Source organism: Sturnus vulgaris, unplaced genomic scaffold, assembly GCF_052056855.1.
Source record: "Sturnus vulgaris isolate bStuVul1 unplaced genomic scaffold, bStuVul1.hap1 Scaffold_192, whole genome shotgun sequence".
Lineage (NCBI taxonomy): Eukaryota > Metazoa > Chordata > Aves > Passeriformes > Sturnidae > Sturnus > Sturnus vulgaris.
Window position 1 is genome coordinate 2,039,090 of NW_028276155.1, and position 6,094 is coordinate 2,045,183.

General features: G+C 36.1%; 1 long non-coding RNA gene across 1 annotated transcript; it reads left to right on the plus strand.

The window, feature by feature from the left end:
* The first annotated feature begins 3,306 nt into the window (after positions 1-3,306).
* Positions 3,307-4,548, plus strand: LOC148218244 (uncharacterized). Its single transcript, XR_015800517.1, has 2 exons — positions 3,307-3,372; positions 3,983-4,548. It is a non-coding gene; the product is annotated as an uncharacterized LOC148218244 (long non-coding RNA).
* The last annotated feature ends 1,546 nt before the right edge of the window (positions 4,549-6,094 follow it).

Here is a 6,094-nt window from a genome sequence, read left to right on the forward strand (position 1 = left end):
AACATAATCAGATATGGTTTAGAAGTGCCCTTGGAAGTAAAGCAAAAAAGAAATATCAGGTACTGGTCTTGAAAAAAGTAATTTGGCTTCTTGAGTCCTTTACCATGCACCAGTGCACAGACAGGCAGGAGCTGCTGAGTTCCCTGCATTGAAAGCTTCCCCTTTGGCCACAGTCAAAAATAATAATAAAGAAAACTGAAAAAAACCAAGTTTGATAAACCACTGTGAAATAAGAAGCAAGCAAGTTCCAAAGCCTTCACCAAAACCTTGGGCTTTGAAATTGTAGGCAGCTGATTTATTAATGAAAAATTCTATTTTCACATCATCTGTAGGATTTTTGGGGTTTTTTTTCAGGATTTTATAATCCTTTTTTACAAATCTACCCCAATGAACTAATTTTTTAATTTGTGCAGGGTTTTAACAAATGCTTGGACGATGATTTTAAATTGCCATTCGATGTGTCCAACCCTGGCAAAATCACTGATTCAGGTAAGACTAAAATATTGGCCATGCACGTTCTTTAAATTTTTTTATATTGTCGAGTTCTAATTTTTTTTTGAGTAGTCTTAGAGTTTCATATCTGATAACACTGTTAAATACAGTTTCACTGTTAGTATTTTTTAGGAATACATTAATCCAAATCTCTTCATGTTTCAGATATAATTTCACAGCAGGTCAAGTTTTGCTCTGAAGTAGATGAAGAGGTCAGCTAAGTATCAACTCTGCATATCTAATTTCTTGGGATCTTTGAAATTTGTTCCCAAACAGTGCTTAAAGCATTATTGAGTAGATATTTCAGGGCTGAAGGAAGAAGTCAAAAGGGAATTGTTTTCTGTCTCCTGCTTAAAGCTGAATCACTTAGAGGAGATATTTGTGATTCAGTGAACATGCCTGGAGACAAATCCTTAACAATTAGGGTGATTGCAATGTTGGTTGTTGCTGTTGTTGTTTTTTCTTTATTTGAAGTCCTGTGAAGTCTGTGAATTTTAATTAGAGTAAGATTTAAAGATTTTCGTTGTATTTGTGTCTCCTGTGTGGTCTGTAATGCCTTTTGATACCTACATAGTGGATGCACAAAGATTTAAACTTTGCTTCCTGATCGTATATAAGTTTATATCACCATCTGTGGAAAAATATTACTCTTGTGATGTTTCTAAGAGACAAAATATTTTATCTACAACAGTATTAATTAGATAGTATTTGAGATTAAATTGTGGAACCTGTTTTAATAGAATACAGAAACAAGGAATGACTTGTTCTCAAAACTCTACAATGAGGCTGAGAAGATCAAGCAGTGGAAGCTGACTATGGAATCAGAACTAAACCAGAAAGAAAGAAAACTCCAAGAAAGTAGAGAGATTATTGAAGCACAGAATAAAACCATTCAAGAGCTGCAGGCCAGTATTGTACAATATACATTGAATAGATGAAGTTAAGTGCTTCCTGATTTAGTATGAAAATATTATTGATCCAATTAAATATTAAAAAATGTTGCAGTTTGGTTTGTGCCTTGAGCAAATGATTGTTTTGAGCAGGTGTGTGCACCTGTCCTGTATGAGTGTGTGCATGAAGAATTTACCTGTAAGTGTCTCAGTTGCTGGTAAGTCATTGCTCATTAATTATTCTGCCTTTCATGCAAAAGATGACTCAGCATGCAATACCAGTTAAATAGACTTCTGTCTGCTGATACCCAAAATTACATTTTCATGTGGGATTTGAGAAGTCAAAGTGTATTTCTAATGTATTTTTCAATAACAGCATCTTTTTGCATTTATTCCCTATGAAATTAGTTAAAAAATGATAAACTCCATTTGAAACTGGAAGATGAAATATGGGAAAAAGAAGATCTCCAGAAAGAGTGAGTAATGTAACCAAATAGATGTTTTTCTGGTGAAAATAATCAGTTTTCATATGGGCAGTTTCATATAGCAGTTAAATTGTGAAGGTCATTTACATTGTTACTCCTTAGGTACTTGGTATAAAATTTGTCCATTAAATATATATATATATTTATACTTAGTATAAAATACTGTGCACTCCTATGAAAACATGGTATTTTTCCCTCCTTTAGAGCCACTGCTTCGATGCATCTGTGTACTCTGCTCAAGGAAACCTGCAGTCTCTTCACAGAGAAGACCAGCAAATGTAAATACTTTTTTATTTTTGATTTATGAGAGTAAATGAGATGTATGAGAGTGCTTCTAGCTTGCTCTAAATTCACAGAAAGTTTCTCATGCTGTTCCAGATGTGCTCTCCAGCTGAGATTGGCTGGATGTGACTCTTAAAATGAGGAGTGAAATTTAAGTGGCTCACAAAACTAGAAGTGAAGCCACAGGACTAACACACATCAGGTTTGTGATGCTAAATCCAGAGGATTTTTGGAGCCAGTCAAATCGTTTGCTGAAAGTTTCCAAGCCTGGGAGCCGTTTGGGTGCCTGAACACTGAGCCAGGTTTGAGGCAGTGCCAGACCCTGCTGAGCAGTGACAGCCACTGCAGAGCAGTGCAGCTCCCCTCGAGTCTGCTCAGCCCCCTGAGGGTTTTCAGTCCCATCCAGGGACTGTGAAGATACTGAGAGATATGAAGTGGCACTTCAAGCCCGTTTTGAGGCAGTGGAATCTACTCTAAATTCCCATGTTCTTGATTGGTAATTCTGCTTTATATGCAATGTAGAATTGTTATTGTAATCATTAAAATTTTACTAACTTGATCCTGGATATTTAAGAAGTGTCTATTTCTTTTTAGCCTTAATTCTAGAAACACTTATGTATAGATGTATTGTTCTTTTTTGATAGCTCTGGTTCTTACTGTTCTCTTCTATAATTGTTTTCTTAGGGAAAAATAGTATCAATTACAAAAGTAAAAGGAAAGAAAGAAAATATGGACATGGAGTGTTGTTGTAATTTTATAATGACAGTTCTGTGGTCATAGGTATCTGCTGATAGGAAGAAATTCAGTGCTAAACTCTGCATTGCAGTTTTGATACATGATTATTCAACATTAATACTATAAGAATTAATATGGTTAATTAATATGGTTACATAAATTGATCCAGAATTACACTTGTCAAAAATATATATTGGGAAGGAAATTTAAAAGCTGAGCTTGCTTAATATTTCAATGAAATACACATTTTCCCTAGATTGTATGGCTTTTGGCACTGTATTTCATAATGCCTCATTTAATAAGAAATGAGCTGATAATTCCTTTTTAAATTCATTATGCTGATTAAGGAAAATGACTTGGACAGCTGGCATTCTTTTTCAAAAGAAAAAATTTCAAAAGAAAACATTAAAAAAATTCTTGCTTTGATAGATGAACAGGAAAGAGAAGAAACAAGACAATTGTATGAGGAACTTCATGGCAACATGGAAGTAAGTGACATAAGCTGGCTAAAAGGAATGTGAGTGTGCACATGCTGAGCTGATTACATGTTTATGTTGGGATACTTTCTGTGTCCATATCATGTCATGTGTGATGCAGGAAGTCAGGTTTTCAGTCCCTCTTCAAGAATTATTTTTGTATTACATAAAGCACATTCAATGGAGAAAGTGCAGCAGCATGAGGGATGTAGATCCATGTGATGGGTGTGATATGTGGGATGTGGATCCATGTGATGGGTGTGATATGTGGGATGTGGATCCATGTGATGTGTGTGATATGTGGGATGTGGATCCATGTGATGGGTGTGATATGTGGGATGTGGATCCATGTGATGGGTGTGATTTGTGGGATGTAGATCCATGTGATGGGTGTGATATGTGGGATGTGGATCCATGTGATGGGTGTGATATGTGGGATGTAGATCCATGTGATGTGTGTGATATGTGCTTAGTGCTGGGTGACTGCCAGAACTTCTGTCTTCTTTTTGGACTCTGTTTCACTTACCTGATGATTTCTCAGAATGGCTGGGGTTGGCAGCAGCCCCTTGGGAACTTCCAGGGTTTCCAATATTGAGCTTCAAATATGAAATTTTCTTTTTAGAGACTGACAGTGGCATTTGAAGAGCTTCGTGTGCAAGCAGAGCAGGACAGATTGGAAATGAGTTTCAAACGTGAGAATTCTGTTTATTGTGTTCATGTTGCTGGCTCAACAATTTTGTATTTCATAGCATTTATTACACATAAAAAATGTGCAGTGTCAGGGCAGACAGATGTGAATGGTGAGCAGGTCACACTGGGACACTGGGACCCTCTTTTATTCCTGCTGCCTGTATTCACTGCCTGGCCCCTTCTGCTGTTGTTCCTCTGGGCCAAATTTGGAACTTTATTTTTCAAATAGTCACTCAAAGTTCAAGTTTTGTGTGTGAAGTACAGCCTAGAGATTAATATTTATTTCCTGTAGTTGGTTTACTTAAATGGTAATGCACTAGTGTATAGCTACACAAACTTCAGGTAAATGCTCTCTCTATATGTACAGGCTGCTGTGTTCCTGTTTGTGCTCCTGTTTCATTTTCACATGCTCTTTTCTGTTAGTTTCTTATAACAAACATGGAGTAATGGACTAATTCTGTGGAAAGCTGGCAAAAAAAGATATTTTGCTTATAAAATCAAATATTGCCTCAGCAGTTACTCTTGGGAAACAAAATGTACAGCTGTACAATTGCAAGCAATGTTAAACTGGAAGTTGTATTGAAATTGGAGTATATTTCAGCTAGAATATTAACTGTGGATATTACCGTATCTCAAAAGTGAAAGAAGAAGCAGAAAAAGTGGACAAGTTTGAAAAAGAATGCAAACTGCAAGTGAGTCAGAAGGAGAAGCAGGTTTGCTCAGTTTTACCATTTAATATGTGGTAACAGCTTTATTTGTGACTAAAAGGGCAATGCAAGAGCCAAGAAATCTTTCTGGGTATTAGTAGAAAAGACAAAATAATAGCTGAAGCTGCATTTAAGTCAGATTCTGCTAAGTTTAGTGATGTTTCAGACCTTTAGTCTACTGGAATTCACAGTTTGATTTTGAACTGGAGGACTTTTTCATTTGGAGTAATGTGACTTGATCAATATTTGGCTAAAATCAACAACCTTATGTAACTTGAATGACAGCAGCTTATCATACCTGGGGTCCAAATGGAAATGAGTCTCTGTCCCTTTTCCACACTTCATTATGATATTTCTTTAATTTTGCTAGATTTCAGCTCTTGCCATACAGAGAGATGAAAAAGATGGTGTAATAAAAGACATCCAGGCTCAGCTGCAGATATCACAAAATAAGATTGCTGACTTGCTAGAAGCAAAATGTAAGAGTTCTGTCTGCTGTGTTTAAATGTAATTGTTTTTAGAAGCATAGGAAACAGGGTTGTCATAGTTGTTCTGTTGCTGGTTGGCAGCAGAATTTTGGGGCTTATCTTTGAAACAGAAGCTGCTTATGTGGGATGAGAACTGGCAGGGCAATTTTTAGGGTGAGTCAAGCAGTGAGAAGTTTTGAAAATTGCAAGGGGAAAACACATTGCTTCAGTTTTGCAAATTTACAGTCAGGCAGGTGCCACTGAGGACATTTACTTTTCAGACCTTGATTTTCAATATTTTTAAGCCATCTATATTCAAAGTTTTTATAGTATATGATGTCAGTACCATTGGCCTTTGTTAAATTCTATAAATGTATGTATTTTCGAATTTCTAACAGCATTTTTTAGTAAATATCCTATTTTTAAAAATATAAACATACATCTTTTTTGCCTAGTACATGGAGAAGAAATGTTAAAGGAATCCCAGGTCAGTCAAGAACATTTGAGGGCAAAGCTGGGAGAGGCTGACATTTCATTGCAAAAGGCAGAGGTACACCTTGCTTACAGTTTTACAGTTTAAATAAACTAGATGAGTATTTGCATAAATAATTATGGATACTTTAGATATGAAACAACTGTAGCTGTTTGTTGCAAAACATGGTTAGAAATTAGATCATGTTTTGAAGGCTACTCAGAAGAACTTAGAAGCTGAATTCCAAACTACAGTGAAAACATTAATTGAGGTCACCAGAGAAAAGGAAGCACAGGAGGAAGAATGTAAAAAAGTGAAGGCTTTGCTTGCAGCTGTGACAAAGGAGTTTGAGATTTCTACTGCCAATTTGAAAAGCTTGCTGCAAAAGGAGCAAAATA